The 17631-nt window shown below is 47.3% G+C and overlaps 1 protein-coding gene across 2 annotated transcripts in view; it reads left to right on the top strand.

Annotated features, from left to right (window-relative positions):
• The first annotated feature begins 13637 nt into the window (after positions 1 to 13637).
• ZYX (zyxin) overlaps positions 13638 to 17631 on the top strand; it is a 31423-nt gene continuing 27429 nt past the window's right edge. For both annotated transcript variants that reach the window (XM_053370451.1, XM_053370447.1), the window contains exon 1: positions 13638 to 13779. The gene's annotated coding sequence lies outside the window, so the exon portion shown is untranslated. The remainder of the gene's footprint in view (positions 13780 to 17631) is intronic.

Below are 17631 nucleotides of genomic sequence, written 5' to 3'. Positions count from 1 at the left end.
TGGTCATAATATCATGTTTGCTGACTGGGAACAGTTGTGGACCACCGGGATTAAATTTACGGCATGTAATGCCTTAAGAGAGAATATTATGAAAATGATATACAGGTGGTACATGACCCCAGTCAAGCTTGCAAAAATCTATCATTTGCCCGATAACAAATGTTGGAAATGTAAGGAAAATGAAGGTACATTTTTTCACCTTTGGTGGACGTGTCCCAGGATTAAGGCTTTCTGGGAAATGATATATAATGAATTGAAAAAGGTATTTAAATATACTTTCTTGAAGAAACCAGAGGCCTTTCTCTTGGGTATGTCTGGCCAAGTGGTGCCAAAGAAGGACAGAACTTTCTTTATGTATGCTACAACAGCAGCAAGAATACTTATCACAAGGTATTGGAAGACGCAAGATCTACCCACTCTGGAAGAATGGCAGATGAAACTGATTGACTGTATGGGACTGGCAGAAATGACGGGCAGAATCCGTGACCAGGGAGAAGAGTTGGCAGAAGAAGATTGGAAAAAATTTAAGGATTATTTACAGAAATATTGCAAAATTAAGGAAAGTTAAATGGTGTTGGATTGAAACTGAGTGGTTCCTAGCTGTAATGATATAAAGGAACATAGATTGGAAAAAAGGGTTTGAAAAATAAGGTAATGTTATAAGCTGTAATGCTTTAAATGAAGGATTTGCTGAACAAATAACCTTAATTGGGATACAAGGAGGAGAAGTATGAGGAGGTCTGAGAAATTTGTTATTTAAAAGTATGATTTATGAACTTTATGTGTTTTTTTTAATGTTTTTGTTTGTTTTGTTTTTGTTTGTTTGTTTAAAAAATTGGAAAATTTAATAAATATTCTTTTAAAAAAAATATAATCTAATCCCTTTGATTCTGAAAGGTGGATAATTCCTTTTTCTGCTGTTCTGAAGTCTCCCAATAATGGTAGACATCTTTCCAGGACAGATTTGCGCTGCAAATAACCAGGGCGGGGGAAAGGAGGGACATCACAAAGACTTGTTCCAGGAATCACTGGTGTTATTGGCTCTTTGTTAGTTCTCTTCGTGTCTTTGTTTTTCCAAAAGCAACGAGACTACAGATTCCCCAGGAATGCATGAAATCTATAGCCATGACATCATGCTATGAAACCTCCAGGAACACATCCAGCCAGGGCTGAAAGTCTCATGCCGTGGAGATGAAGCAGTACCTGATTATTTGTACAATGTCCATTCTGGGATAGTTGAGCATAGCTCATATTGCAACTAAATTGTACACCAGCCTGCTCACACAGACACTGATCTGAAGTTAATGCTGGTTTCTTAAATCAACCATTCTGTAGCTACACTGGACTCCGCCAAGTCCTTAGAGGTCATATGTTCAGCGCAATGTTCTCATATGAATGTGTGGCTGGATAAGATGAGACATACAATTTTTTGTCCTCTAAGGATGTATTCACCACCCTTGCTGAACAAGCTTGTTCTGTGTTAATTTAGGCTTGCAGATCAGTTGCAGAGCAAGCTCAGTGAATCTAGTTTAAGGAAATAAATAACACAGGAAACCATGTTTTCATGCCAGTCTGGAGAACCAGTTCCACAGTGGCTGGAGCAAAAGTCCTCTCTGAGGCATAATAATAATAATAATAATAATAATAATAATAATAATAATTTATAACCACATTTTTCTGTGTATAAGATGCCCCCATGTATAAGACGACCCCTATTTGTTGAGCCCAAAATTAAATAATTAATTGCAACATTAATTGTATAAGATGACCCCCAATTTTAAACTTAACTTTTTTTGGGGGGAGAATATAGTCTTATACACAGAAAAATACAGTATTTATACCCCGTCCATCTGGCTGGGTTTCCCCAGCCACTGTGCGCGGCTCCCAACAGAATATTAGAAACACGATAAAAAATCAAACATTAAAAACTTCCCTAAACAGGGCTGTTTTCAGGCACCTTCTAAAAGTCAGATAGTTTTTTATTTCCTTGACATCTGGTGGGATGGCGTTCCACAGGGCAGGCGCCACTACCGAGAAGGCCCCCTGCCTGGTTCCCTGTAACCTCACTTCTCGCAGTGAGGGAACTGCCAGAAGGCCCTCGGAGCTGGACCTCAGTGTAAGCAAAGCAAGAGGGGAAAATGTCCATTTCACAGGTAGCTTTGTGGAAGGGACAAAAGCGAATTCATGGCTCATGGCTATCCACTTTGTAGGTCTGTGTAACATTTGAAGACAAGTTCTGAAAAGACACAAAATATGTAACAAGACAGAACAATGCTTTATTGATGAAGAAGAAAGAAGTCTTTTGAGTTACACATAAATCTTCATCAGTCAGAATGGAAAATCAAAATGCCAGCCCATACTTATTATTTTTTAGTTAATCCAGGTTACCTCTTCCTGTGGAAAAACCCATTAAGTAAAAACAACGGACTATACATCTGCAGGGACGCGGGTGGCGCTGTGGGTTAAACCACAGAGCCTAGGACTTGCCAATCAGAAGGTCGGCGGTTCGAATCCCCGCGACGGGGTGAGCTCCTGTTGTTCGGTCCCTGCTCCTGCCAACCTAGCAGTTCGGAAGCACATCAAAGTGCAAGTAGATAAATAGGTACAGCTCCAGTGGGAAGGTAAACGGCATTTCCGTGTGCTGCTCTGGTTCGCCAGAAGTGGCTTAGTCATGCTGGCCACATGACCCGGAAGCTGTACGCTGGCTCCCTCGGCCAATAAAGCGAGATGAGCACCGCAACCCCAGAGTCAGCCACGACTGGACCTAATGGTCAGGGGTCCCTTTACCTTTACCTTTATACATCCGCAGTCATTGCTGATGTAAAAGCCTGTTAACACGCTTTTTTGGGGTGGGCAGTTAGTCACAAACAATGGCAGGTGGTCCCCATCGTCACCCTGATTCCTCTTGTTCCTCACCTGATGGCGCGAGCTGGCCATTTTGTTTCCAGGAGCATACTGTACTTGTTTTTTCCAAGTGCTGAGAGAATGTTTGAATTTTGTTCAGAAGGACTATTCTCTCAAGATCTCAACATGCATGGGGAGTTACCTTGGAGGTTGTAACTGGGGGCTCATCTATACTTTTGCTTGACCTGTATTTTGCTTGTGTTGTGTACTGATTAATTCCTCCAGGTCTAAGAGCTTCTCTGTGGCTGCGCCTTGCGAAAATTGGATTTTACCTGCTCAATTGGAACTTTCCATGCACGGAAAATCCAAAGAGAGACTTTGCTTACCGAGCTTCTGATTCAGCAGGTAAGACTGGATTTTCCCAAGGCAGAACTGCAGGACAGCAAGAAAAGCTCTCAGACCTGGGGGAAATTAATTGGTATACAATCCGAACAAAATTTGGGGCAAGCAAAAGTGTGATTGAGACCTGAAGTACAAAAAAACCCCATAGAAGTCTTCTGCAAGACCTCTTTACTGGACAGCATCTTAAAAAGCAGAGACATCACCTTGCCGACAAAGGTCCGTATAGTTAAAGCTATGGTTTTCCCAGTAGTGATGTATAGAAGTGAGAGCTGGACCATCAAGAAGGCTGATCGCCAAAGAATTGATGCTTTTGAGTTATGGTGCTCGAGGAGACTCTTGAGAGTCCCATGGACTGCAAGAAGATCAAACCTATCCATTCTTAAGGAAATCAGCCCTAAGTGCTCACTGGAAGGACAGATCCTGAAGCTGAGGCTCCAATACTTTGGCCACCTCATGAGAAGAGAAGACTCCCTGGAAAAGACCCTGATGTTGGGAAAGATGGAGGGCACAAGGAGAAGGAACAACAGAGGACGAGATGGTTGGACAGTATTCTCGAAGATACCAGCATGAGTCTGACCAAACTGTGGGAGGCAGGAGTGCCTGGCGTGCTCTGGTCCATGGAGTCACGAAGAGTCGGACACGACTAAACGACTAAACAACAACAACAACAAAGTATAGCTAAATATCAGTCTTGCACAAGAGCTCTGTATAATTTTTTAAAGCACCAAATGTAAATGGATGTTGCTGCCTTCTGCCACTAAAAACTCCATTTGCCCATACTGAAGCATGATAGCCAGGGGCTGATAACATTTGCTCTGTGCACTTTCTGTGAAAAATACATTTTGAAGATGCACACACAGATACAGAAATACCTATATGTGCATGCCCCTCAAAAGGTGAAGGCGCCAGCTAATAGCAGTCAGGGGAGAAAGGAATTGCATCATGAAAATAGCATTTTATTTTTATATTTAAGAGAATTTATATACCAGACCCCTTAATATTAAAAAAAATAGTGTAAAATGTTTATTTTTAAAAATGCTGACAAGATCAAGGAACTTTAAAAAACAAGTAGACATAATAAGGTTATCATAAATATAGATAAAATCAGAATTTAAAAACAAGTAGACATAAGTAAATTATATGTCTGGGTAGGCTTGCCTAAGCAAAACAAAATATTAGCAGGTGTCGAAAGCAGAACAGCGAAGGCGAGGGATTCCAGAGCACGCTAAAAGACTAGCAGACTGATTTCCAGCAAATGCAGAACACAAACTATATAGCACTTTTGAAAGTGTAAGGTCTGAAGGAGTATAGCTTGACTGAAGCAGTTAAGTCGGCATATATAGGGTAAGCATGGGAGGAAAATGGTTGGACACACCCCATTGCGTCCTTTCCCTGAGCTTCGCAGCAACTGTACAGGAAGGCAAATCAGGTAAGCAAACAAATGCCACAACATTTCAGAACTGTACAAAATACATTGACCAGCAGGGGGCTACAAACTATTGCAATGACTTCAGAAGCAGAATGGTATCTTTTAAACAAAATTGTCTCATGCCAGCAACAAGAGTTAAAAGTCTCTTAGTTCCTAGGAACACACCCTTTCCGGTGTTGTCTAGATCAGGGCAGGAGACAAGGTATCAGAAAGGGAGTGGTCGTGTTAAGATAAATGTTTGCCTACTGGTGATAAACTAACTGTTCTCTAGGATAATTTTCTCATTAAGATCTAAAGCTGTTTGCGTTCCTAAATTATTATTTTTTTGCCTCTTACATATTTTGTTGCACTGTAATTAGAAATACCACAATCTATGGGGCAGTATTTCCCAGGTTTTTGATGCCTGTGGAAGATTTCAGTTTCAGATTTCTGACATAAAAACGAAAGCACACTTCCATCTTAACAGTCGGAAATGTTTACTTTTTAAAAGTTCGCAGCAGCAGGAACTACCAGCCCACAGAGAAGTATAGTAACTCATGTAGAAACATACTATCTGCCACTTCCTCTGAGAATGAGTCATTCTGCTGTGTTTTTCCATCAAGAATGTTGAACCATGCCGTGGCAACTTGCAGAGCCATCACTAGGGGAGGTTGACTGCAAAAAGGCAACCCCAGAACAGTGAATTACGCTGAGAATTATGCCGCGACGGGGTGAGCTCCCATTGCTCAGTCCCAGCTCCTGCCAACCTAGCAATTCAAAAGCACGCCAAAAAGTGCAAGTAGATAAATAGGTACCACTCTGGCAGGAAGTTAAACGGTGTTTCCTCACACTGCTCTGGTTTCAATGTTCTGTTGCTCCAGAAGCGACTTAGTCATGCTGGCCACATGAGCCGGAAAAACTGCGGACAAACACAAGCTCCCTCGGCCTGTAAAGCGATATGAGCGCCGCAACCCCAGAGTCGTCTGCGACTGGACTTAACTGTCAGGGGTCCTTTACTTTTACCTTTTACAACGGGCACAGTCCTTTGAAAGTGGGTACTGTGGAGAGCTTGTTTGTTTGTTGCAATGCACCAGTCATTCTCTTGAAATACAGGCATGAGAAAATATGGGAGAATCGTACGTTGAAAATGTTGTCTATAAGACTAAAAGAAAATTATTACAAATTACAGTGGTACCTCGGGTTACAGATGCTTCAGGTTACAGACACTTCAGGTTACAGACTCCGCTAACGCAGAAATAGTACCTCGGGTTAAGAACTTTGCTTCAGGATGAGAACAGAAATCGCATGATGGTGGCGCGGCGGCAGCGGGAGGCCCCATTAGCTAAAGTGGTACCTCAAGGTTAAGAACAGTTTCAGGTTAAGAACGGACCTCCAGAATGAATTAAGTTCTTAACCAGAGGTGCCATTGTAGTTTGGAGATGGTGTTTAATACCAGTCAGATTAAATCAAATAAACAAGGAATATAGGGTGTTTGAAGGGATGCTAGGACACTGGGAATTATGTTCACATGTGGTGGGGCTGTAAAAATGTACAATTTTTCTGGCAGAGGGTGTTTAAGGAGATAACAGAAACCACTGGGTTAAAGCTGACCAAAAGTCCAGAGGTAGCAATGTTATCAATTTACGATGGGGTGGAAGGTTCACGGGCCATGAAGGACTTGCTCACAAATTTATTGACACCTGCATGAATTATGATAGCTAGGAAGTGGAAGGGGCAAGCAGAATATAAAATGGAAGAATGGTATAAAGAGGTGTGGGATATAGCTATTAATGATAAATGAGTGTGTGGCATTAAGGCAAGACGGGGAATATGCAGGAATAATTATTTTGAGGAGATACGGAAGGTGTTTGCAGAATTTGTACTGCTAAAATAGAAAGGGGTCAAATCATCGCAAGAGGTGTTGAAATTCTGGGAGGTTGGATAGTTACAATGGAATGGTATCGGTGGTGGGCCGCACATTTTTATTCTTATTTATTTATTATATTATTACTTTGTCAAAATAAAAAGTGGGGAAATACAGGCATATGCTGTAACACATAATTTGGGAATTATTGCTGTGCAGGATAGTGTGCATTGCAGTGATAGCCAATGTGGTGCCTGTCAGACATGGTGGACTACAACTCCCTCCAGTCTCAGTCTGAATGACCAAAAGGCAGGGATGATGGGATTTGTAGTCCATGGTGTAAAGAATTCTGCTTTTATTCAGAACTGTTTGCCATCACACTACGGCGGCTGACCTTAACTGGGGAGGTGGTATGCTGCAAAGCATGGTTTGCGATCCTTCACTAATGGCTAAGGCACTTTAGGAGGCAGCAGACATGGCGCTTTGCTGACAGAATGCAAGGTGTGCTGGCGCCATAAGAAATACGCTGGTGGAACAGCACAGACAGGGCCGAGTTGCAGGTGGGAAGACCAAGGGAGGACCACATTTATGCCACATCTGATTGATTTCAACAGAAAGAAGAGGAAGCCCCACAACTGACTCACGTCATCACCACAGAGCATAAGATATGACACAACACCCACTTGCAGCACACCACTATAGACCCCACACAAAGAGGGCAGAACTTAGATGATAGAGCACATAATAATAATAAATTTTTATTTATATCCCGCCCACCCCAGCCAAAGCCGGGCTCAGAGCGGCTAACAACAGTAAAATGATACAGCATTCTAAAATCATTTCATTATAAAATCAGTTCAGATCAGATTAATGGCAACCATTGGGCTCTGTGAGGATTGCCAAAGGAGGGGGTCAGGTTGTGCCCTGGCCAAAGGCCTGGTGGGACCGCTCTGTCTTGCAGGCCCTGCGGAAAGATGTCAAGTCCTGCAGGGCACTAGTCTCTTGTGACAGAGTGTTCCACCAAGCCGGGGCCATTACTGAAAAAGCCCTGGCTCTGGTTGAGGCCAGCCTAACCTCTCTGTTAGCCTAACCTCAGGACCTGCAAGATGTTTTTGTTTGAAGAGCGTAAGGTCCTCTGTGGGACATACCGGGAGAGGTGGTCCCGTAGGTACAAGGGTCCTAGGCCATATAGGGCTTTAAAGGTTAAAACCAGCACCTTAAACCTAATCCTGTACTCCACCGGGAGCCAGTGCAGTTGGTATAGTACTGGCATAAAGCTGCATGACATAAGGCTGCGTATCTCTCTGGCATCTCTCAGGTTGCACACACTCAGAGCTCATGGGGTGAGGAGGCTGCGGAGAAGGGACACTGTGGAGAAAGGACTTTGCATGAAACAGCAAGGCCTCAGAACATACCTGAGCACATTGCTAACCCTCTGCTGCCTAGAACCCTAACAGGCACTGTCAGGGAACTGCCATCGGAGCCTAGAGTGGAGGTAAGGCTCCCCAACGATGCAGGAGAAGGGACCAGCAGGGAGAGAGAGCAAACTTCCTTTGAGGAAGGAAATAGGAGGGACACCAGGAAGCAAGGGGAGACTGCGGAGAGAGGGCTCCGAGACTCTTCCACAGAGACCAGCGGGGAGAGCCCAGGACCTCCGTTGGGCACGCCCACTCTGCGCAGGAGACTTCCGCGCAGGGAGGCTAGGAGGAGACTTGGGGTCAAAGAGTTTTTATGTTGGAAGAAGTTCAGAAAACGCCCACTGACGGATTCTGCCAGCGACTGACACAGCCAGGGAGAAAGGGCTTTCCAGCCAGGGAAAGGTTTAGCCAGGCAACGTTGCCTAGAGCTGCAGCACCCTTTACGCACAAGCAACCCCCAATTCCCTTTACAGGCACCTTGCTTTGGACTCCAGACACAAACATCCAGCACCAAATTCCGTTCCCAACTGCTTAGGGTTCCTGGGAGGAGTACACAGAGAAGTAAACAAGGGAAGGGGAGGGACACACTTTATTCTGCTCTAGTTTGATACTGATATCCCTGCCAAGCTATTGCACAGGATTCCAGAGGTCTTGGCCCTCAACCAGGGTCTGTGCTCCTTTGGAGAATAGAGACACAGCTGAGGCTGTTGTAGCTTTAAGAAATATGGTTTAATTACACACATTTCCACTTTCAGTCTTCATGGAGGGAGTCCAGATCTTACAGCATGGTCATCTCAAGAGGGGCTTGTTTTCCCCAGCAGTGCAGTGCTGGAATCCAAGGCATCTCTCCCAGCCAGCCTTCAGCCAACCTGCCCAAGATACCCGTATTTTTCGCTCTATAACACGCACCAGACCATAACACGCACATAGTTTTTAGAGGAGGAAAACAAGAAAAAAATATTCTAAACGAAACAGTGGATGTATGATTTTTGTGGCTCATGCTGTGGCCACAGATATGTGATCTGACGGTGAGTTTGGGGTAGCCCAATGCAAAAATCCTGAGGATCCATGTGGATCCATGCTTTGTAACCACATTTTTTGCACCACTGTGGCCCCAGCCAACAGTGGGTGCGTGATTTTTTTGCTGCAAGCTGTAGCCATGGACATGCTATGTGATCTGATGGTGAATTTGGGGTGACCCAGTGCAAAACTCCTGAGGATCTATATGGATCCGTGCTTTGTAACCACGTTTTAAGTGGGGAGGGAAGGAAAAGCACTCAAGGGACAAGAAGCACGCGTGGGGTGTGTGGAGAAAGGATGCTGCTAATAATGCAGAAGAGGGGTATAAGAGGAGAAGGCTCCTCTCCTCTCCCGCTTTGCTCCTTTAAAGCAAGCAGGCTCTCTGTCCCTCTCTCCTCCCCACTCAGCGGCTCTTCTCCCGCTTTGCTGTTTCAAAGCAAGCCACGGAGGGAAGGAAGGGGAACCATGGATCCTCTGCTCACGACTGCAGCAGATCCCCCCCCCCGCCATCTGTAGGCATTCGCTCCATAACACGCACAGACATTTCCCCTTACTTTCTAGGAGGAAAAAAGTGAGTGTTATGGAGCAAAAAATACGGTAGATCCCAGTCCTTCTTTCTTCTTCTTCCCAGCAACTCTTGCTCAAGACTCTCTTTTCCTGTCACTTCACACTCAGTTACCCTGGCAAACTTCCAACCCCCCAGTCTTTGTTCACATCTTAGGACAAGGGGGTGGGGAGGACAGTTCTCTTGCACTGCCAATGGCCCTCAGTGGCCCTGTATTGTTTCTTAATGGCCCGAGCTTGGCCAGGTCAGTTTACATAGGCTAGCCCATGAATTCCTCTGCAGCTTGTATCTCTCCCTTCACATAATCAATATCCTAAATGTAAAGGTAAAGGGACCCCTGACCATTAGGTCCAGTCGTGACCGACTCTGGGGTTGCAGCGCTCATCTCGCTTTATTGGCCGAGGGAGCCGGCGTACAGCTTCCGGGTCATGTGCCCAGCATGACTAAGCCGCTTCTGGCGAACCAGAGCAGCGCACAGAAACGCTGTTTACTTTCCTGTCGGAGTGGTACCTATTTATCTACTTGCACTTTGACGTGCTTTCGAACTGCTAGGTTGGCAGGAGCAGGGACCAAGCAACAGGAGCTCACCCCATCACAGGGATTCGAACCGCCGACCTTCTGATCGGCAAGTCCTAGGCTCTGTGGTTTAACCCACAGCGCCACCCGTGTCCCAATCAATATCCTACCATTTATTAATTTATAGGGTTTTGGGGGATCCCTGCAAACCTTTAAGAATGTGATTTAAGAGTGGAGAGGTGCAGTCCAGGGTCCTTTCTCTCTCTGGCCACTCAGGTTTTCTAGACTGCGATGGGATAGGCCTCTGAGGGTGATGCTCCCCCCAGATGCTGTGTGGGGAGGAGAGGGAAAATGAGGGAAGGATACCATAGGGGAATGGTATTTTGCGGGATCATGCTGCCTAGCAGGGCTGACCTATCAAACCACAGAGCAGGGGAGGCGGACTGGTCACATGAGCTGTCATGGGCGGCCAGCAGGGCTAGTTATTGGCCTATGCAGCAGTTTTGCTGACTGCATCAGGTGTCCCCGATTGCGGGGGGGGGGGGCAGTGCCTGATTTAGGAAAGTGCAGGAAGTTCCCCTGCTCAGGGCCCCGAGCCAAGAGGGCACAAAACAACCACCACCAGCAGCCTATATTTATACGGGTACCTACTGAGATCTATAAAAAGCAACTGGATCTATGGGAATTATTGTGAAAACAAGAAATATTTAGGGGGGCGCATGCCAAATTTTGGAGTGTCAAATTACCAAAGGGCCTCACCTCTTTCCTGTTGTAGATTTGAAACAGCAACATGGCGGCATCATCCAGATGTTGTTGGATGCCAATTCCCATCAGTCCCAGTCAGCGTGGCCAGTGGTCAGAGGTTATGAGAGTTGCAGCCCACATCATCTAGAAGGGGCCACATTGGCTATGGGTGCTGTGAAACATAAGCTGTTCCACCCACCTAGAGATTCTTTCGCAACCCCTGCAGAAGATCCTCAGGGTGTGTTTTGATCTCTGTGTGCTGCTGTGACCAAGTGGGGCTTGCGGTGCCTATTCAAGTCCCAGGAGGAGATCACCTTCTTTTGTTCTTGATGGGACTGTTCTTTGTAAGACATTTAATCGGGGCATTTCTTTCCTTAGAGGCTTCTAAGTCCTGCTTCCCAGCCCCAGGCAGAAGGCCACTGGAAGTCAGTGTGGTCCATGTGTGCCGGTAGGCCGCTCTCCTTTGCAGCCCTCCACTTCCTTGAGCAGCTTGCCAGGATTGTCTTTCCCACTCCAAGTGGCTTTTGAACCCTTGTCCCAGGAGGACTGGCTTCCTCTTGCCCTGGAAGCCACGTGGGTGCCATGTTGTGCGGGCTCTCCTTCTGCCCCTTCAGATGTTGCGCTCAAAAATGGCAGGGATTGGCGTCAAGGGATTTGAGCCAAATCACTTACTGGCTGTGCCGGTGGGAGCATGAGGATTTCTGCATGTTGTGGCAATTCTGAGGATGCGTCCCTATTACTCAGTTCACTGTCTGCCACTGTGTCCACACGACGTGTTGACACTGACGCAAACTGGGCTGGGTGTGTTAGTTATTTCCCCATTTCTGTATATTTTATTGGTGTTGATATTTCCCTCACTGAGCAGGCTTTGGGAGTCTTTTGCTTTTTGTAAATCACATAGAAGTCTTTAGTTTGTGTAGACACTGTAACTTTATTTTTTATTTCGCTTGCATAGCAGTGGTGTATCTCCAGCACAAGCTAGGAACAGGATTTCTCGGTCTTTATTAGTCACCTGAATCGTGCAAGACAGACAAGGTTGTACAGTGGTACCACGGGTTACATACACTTCAGGTTACATACGCTTCAGGTTACAGACTCCGCTAACCCAGAAATAGTACCTCGGGTTAAGAACTTTGCTTCAGGATGAGAACAGAAATTGTGTTCCGGCGGCGCGGCGGCAGCAGGAGGCCCCATTAGCTAAAGTGATGCTTCAGGTTAAGAACGGACCTCTGGAACAAATTAAGTACCTAACCCGAGGTACCACTATATAGAAATGCAGACCTTACAGACTCCACCAGCTAAAATTAAAGAGGCAGCATTGCATAGGTGAATTCTTCGTAGGGGAAAAAATGAATCTATACCTAAGGGGGTCCCAGAAGCAAACCACAAATCGGGAGTGGGAAAGAGACGACGTCTTGTGGGCTGCAGTCCAGGATGGAGAAACACCACAGATATATTCGGAGAACTGTATCCCTCCCGCTCCACCCCCCTTTGTGGCCCTCATGTCAGGAGACCTCCATCATTCCTGATGCTTTTGAATGGCGCCATTCAAGTTAGGAAGGGAGTTCCTATTGTACCCTGAACTCGCACTCCAGGCTAGAGAAGACAAGAAGAACACACACACAAACAAACAAACAAACAAAACCCCATGTTGGGTCATGATAACACTGGGTTTTTTGTATGTGGAAAGAACAAACTTCCTCACAGTTTTCTAAGAGGAAATTCTGAGTCAGATGCTAGTCTTGCAGCTGGTTGGGGCAGGGAGGGGAGGGAGTGGGTGGGTGGGTGGTTGGAGGAGAAGCCAAGGCAGACCCTGACTCATCAAGAACAGCTTTTTGGAGGGGGGCGCGCGCCTCCAAAGGAAATGAAGTCATTCCCAGAGGGAGAAAGGGAGTGAGGCTGCAGGAGGCGAACTCAAGATATGCATTAAGGGGGGGAAACACACCCAGAGTCAAGGTGGTTTTGGAGAATGGGTGAGGGGAAGAGATCAGCAAAAGTATGAAGGAAACCATAAACCTCACCAGGGCCTTGAGCTGAGGGCCGTGGGGGGGGGGGGGAAACAGGGGCCACGAAAAGGGCTGGGGGAGGAATGAAAAACCTAAGGCTTGCGAGAGAAACGGAGACGCATTAACCTGTGTGCTGCCGCCTTTCCTATTCCTTCCGGGCTGCAATCTTAACGCATCCTTACGCACCGGGAGTAAACTACTGAACTCTTGTCTCGAGGCTTCTCAGCAGTTTTTTAGGCTTGGGGCGCTAAGGTGGCGAACTTTCACCTACTGGGAAAAACACTCAACAGATCCTCAATGGGGGATCGAGTAGAACACCAGGCCTATGGCCGCTTTACCGGGGGCTAGTGAACTCGGGGAGGCGGGCGCCGCTTACTTCCGAGGAAGCCCAAGGAGGAGGGCGTTGCGCACGCGGTTAGTCTTAGGAGGCGGCCCCCACACCGCATCGGGCCGCCGGGCCCCACAGAGCAAAAACATGCCCCGGCTCGGACTCATCGAGGGGCTGCATCCTTTTGGGAGGAGACGAAGCCCCCTCCTCCTTTTCTGCGTGGTCGCCGGCAGCCTCCCCTCCTTGCCACATTCCCCGATGAGTGAGCTCAGCTGTTCGCTCCGAGCAGCCTCTCTCCTTTTATGGTCAAACAGCTTGGGCAGAGCGAGGCTCCCTTAAAAAAAAAGAAAAGAAAAAGTTGCGATCCGCTCGGAAGTGTCGGGGCTACAACAGCTCCTTTTTCCTCCGCCCCCTCCGAGCTTCTTCAACACCCCTTCTTGGCAAGGGCAGCTTCAGAAAGTTGCGCGCGGGCCAGGCGAGCACAACCCTCCTGGCCGCGGGGAGGAGTCGCGAGGAGAGGCTGCGATCCTCAGCAGCAGCGCGCACAGTCCTCGTTCAGGTCCCCTGGGGATCCGAGAGCCGCCCTCTTTTCTCTGCGCCCTAAAGCTGCGCCACCCGCTGCCGCCGCCGCGGCTCCTGCTGGGACCAGCCCATTGCCCTCTAGGTAAGGCTGCCTTCTCCTTGGAGAAACCTTCCGGGCTTCCCTCCACCTCCCCACCCTCCGGAAACTCTACCGTGGTTTTAAGAGCTCTTAAAACGCGTGCCTCGTGTTCGGAGGGAGGGCTAGGTGCCCCTACCTCCCCGGGGGTACCGGCGGGCCGGATGGATTCTCGCGCGGGCCACTTTTGCGCACATCCCCCTTGCAACGCGGGGCTTGGCTGAGTGCGCGTAAAAGTTTACGCGCGCGTAAAGTTGCAGCGCCGGAGGCATTTGGGGAAAGAGCGAGAAACTAGGGGCACGTTTCCTCGAAAGTGCCCTGGATCGCGGGGCCGGGGGGGGTTTACTCTCGAGGAAGTCTAGGATCGCGTTAGGGTGGTGGTGGGGAAACGCTCCCGTGGGCGAGAGATTTGCAGGATTGCGGAGCGCCCCTCCTCCTCCTCGGGGGAAACCGTGACGAGGCGCGCCGCGCAGTTGCCGTCCGGTCTCTCTGGCGAGCCCCCTTCCCCTCCTGAAGGGAAATACCTCCGGCAGTCTCCTCCTTTCTCTTGTTAAAGGGTTGGCAGCGGCTGAAAGCGGAGAAGCGGCCTGGGAGTTGCTCCCTGCCTACTTTGGAGCTGCAGGAAGGGGTGTGCGCCCGCCTCGGCCCGGAGCATTTTTCCAGATGTTTGAGTCGAAGTAGCGGGAAGAATCCGCCAGGTTCGGCAGTGGGGAGGGGGCGACGCAACTGGTGCGATATGTCGGCGCCCTTTACAGGGAGGCTGGCTTGCTGGATCAAGACTTCGTCCACTTCTTTTCGGCCAGACTTTTCCCCTACTTTCAGCAAAGAAAAGGGGTGTGGACGTGTCAGTCGCTTGTATTAGACTGAGTATAGGCCGCACTGTTACTTCTATACAAGCGCGTTCGCCAGCTTATTGCGGTCTACACAAGAAAGTACCTTTTACTGCTTTTTGATCACAAAGCAGAAAAGAAGAAGCGCAAAGATCCGTAGAAACAGTGGATCCCTGCAGGCGCGTGGGGGGGGGGGGGAGAGGGAAAGAATGGTATAGCAGGAATCTTGCATCCTGTTTGTGAGCTGCTTGGGTGTTTGCCAAGCTAGCACTGGAGAACCTCTCTGTTCAGAAGCAGTCTACCTTTAAATGCCGAATGCTGTGCACAGCCCACAGAAGGCTGGTGCATTTATTCATGCCCTAAAGAACTTAATTCAGCGGCCCCTGCTTCAGAGAGGACGCTGGAGGAAACTTGATTTGATCCAGCAAAAGGGACTCTTGCCTTGGGGTGATCCTGACAACCTTACCGGTTTAAAAGCTCAACCAGTGAGTTTGCACATTATGGGAGGAGGAGGGAACTGGAGTTATTTCAAACAGCCATCACAGCCTTTGGAAAACAGAGCTGAGAGTTTGCTGCGTTAATTTCTCAAAGTTCTGGTATGACTCTCCATATATATGTGTGTGAGATGGTTGGACAGTGTTCTTGAAGCTACGAACATGAGTTTGACCAAACTGCGGGAGGCAGTGGAAGACAGGAGTGCCTGGCGTGCTCTGGTCCAGGGGGTCACGAAGAGTCGGACACGACTAAACAACAAATATTTTCTACATCAGTGGAAGATCATGTCAACCTTTCCATTGGACAGACACAGAAATGATACGCACTTGGTTTTCCTTCAGAACAATCAGTATGCAATAACAGAAAGGGGTGTGGTCTAGGGTTGGGAGAGATGTTGCGGGCTGACTTTTAACGGTGCTACAACTAGCTAGTTTCACTTCCCTACTGGCCATAGTTCATGAGCTGCCTTTATGCCTCAAATGCTAAAATGTTAGGCCGTGTTAAACAGGCCAGCTAAATTTAGGACATGTGTGTGGGCTGCATCTCTTTAGGGTTAGATGAATGCACAAACCTGCCCAGTTCATCATCTGATTCTAGGGTAGGCCTGCTATTATTTAAGACACACCAGCCAAGCTGCTAGACCACAACGTTTACTATGTCTTAAAATAAGAGCCGAACAGGAAACTCCTGACTCCACCCAGATGCTTTAATTAAGCCCAGTGCCACCTAGTGACTAAACTATATGATGGCACATACACACACATACCTGCCTAACCTCTGTCCCACCAATCGTAGCACAGCACACCAGCCATTATTTGTGGCTTGTGGGCTTATAGAAATTAGAAGGGAACTTGGTGTTCATCTAGTCCAACCCTGCTCAAGGGAGGATCTGAGATCTTGTGATGAAGGGCAAGGCAGACATTTCTTGTGTATTTCCAGAGCCTGATTGGGAATGGCAGAAGCCAAAAGATCTATATGGCCATTATAAACAGTCAGCAGAACCAAGCGATAAAGCTTTTTGCAGGACTGTGAAACTTAATGCACTGCAGGTAGTACGATGGCGTTTCTGAATTCCTCCTGAGAAAACCCTCCTGCACTTAGACAGCTAGCACGGAAGGGAAGGCTAGGCTGAACACAGCTGTTTTTCTAGGCTTAGAGCGCTGCCATCAAAGAACATTCATTCTTCACCCACTGCCTGAAATGGTTCAGCCCATGAAAAGCTTCACCGTTTGTTTCTGCTCAGTGTATAAACTGGCTCCCGGTCAACGTTCCTCCCCTCTGTCAGAATTCACTCTGCACCAGCTCACACGAGCCTGGTGTTAATCCCTTTATTGAGAGGCCTACAATAGCCAGATTATATCATAATTTGTATTTAACAGGGCTCGTCCATCATGCCACTGATTGCATAGTCCCGAAAAAGTTTCTGCAGGAGATCTCGCACTTAATAGGCAACAGCTTATTTGCTAAAATTGTTCCTTATCCTACAGGGATGCAGCCCTGCAGTTCCTAACTGTTGTTTCCCCGTTGGCTATTTAATTGCAGAAGGTTGGGTGGGTGGGTGCCAGTTGATTTGACTGCGTGCCTAAATCGTCAAGAGATGCACTGTGATAACTGCGTGCAACATTAATGTCTCGCAACCAATGAAACTGCTCTGTAGAAAACACAGCTTGAAAAAAGAGACATCACACGTATTTTTGTAAACCAATAAATCTTTAATAATAATAAAAAGAGATGCACTGTGAGATTATAGTTAACCGGCAGAAACTGTGGTGGGCAATATTATCAGACTTCTTGCCCTGCAACACCCCAGGCAGAAATACTTGGATTGTGAACATATCATGAGTGTTTTATTTAAAATGTGTTTTAACGTTTCCAGCAGCTCCTAGTGACCACCACCGACAATAAACAACATACAGTGGTACCTCAGGTTACATACGCTTCAGGTTACAGACTGACTCCGCTAACCCAGAAATAGTGCTTCAGGTTAAGAACTTTGCTTCAGGATGAGAACAGAAATCGTGCTCCAGCGGTGCGGCGGCAGCAGGAGGCCCCATTAGCTAAAGTGGTGCTTCAGGTTAAGAACAGTTTCAGGTTAAGAACAGACCTCCGGAACAAATTAAGTACTTAACCCAAGGTATCACTGTATATGCTTTCCTTTCAGAGGCTCTCAGGGTGACTTACGTAAGAGCTATAAAAGCAATCTGACATTTCACGTTAAATACTACACGTACACCTACAAACAGGTATTCCCTTTACAATGGGCCAAGGAACACCTGTTTTAACTGGTCTTCAAATTCTCACAATGGTGTGGTTCCCTGTGAATAGAATTCTCTAAGGAAGGTGCCACCACTAAGAAAGCTCTGCTCTTTGCAGCTGCCATCGGCCTCTAATGCAGAAATCTAGAGGGTTTCACTTGCATCTTTGGGAAGCGGGAGAACAAGGCCATAGAAAGAAATGTTTCCTGAGCATAGGCTGCTTAAAAATGATTCTCTCCCTAAAGCAGCCTTCCCCAACCTGGTGCCCTCCAGATCCT

The sequence above is a fragment of the Podarcis raffonei genome, chromosome 17, assembly GCF_027172205.1.
Source record: "Podarcis raffonei isolate rPodRaf1 chromosome 17, rPodRaf1.pri, whole genome shotgun sequence".
Classification (NCBI taxonomy): domain Eukaryota; kingdom Metazoa; phylum Chordata; class Lepidosauria; order Squamata; family Lacertidae; genus Podarcis; species Podarcis raffonei.
This window is presented reverse-complemented; position numbering and strand designations above follow the sequence as displayed.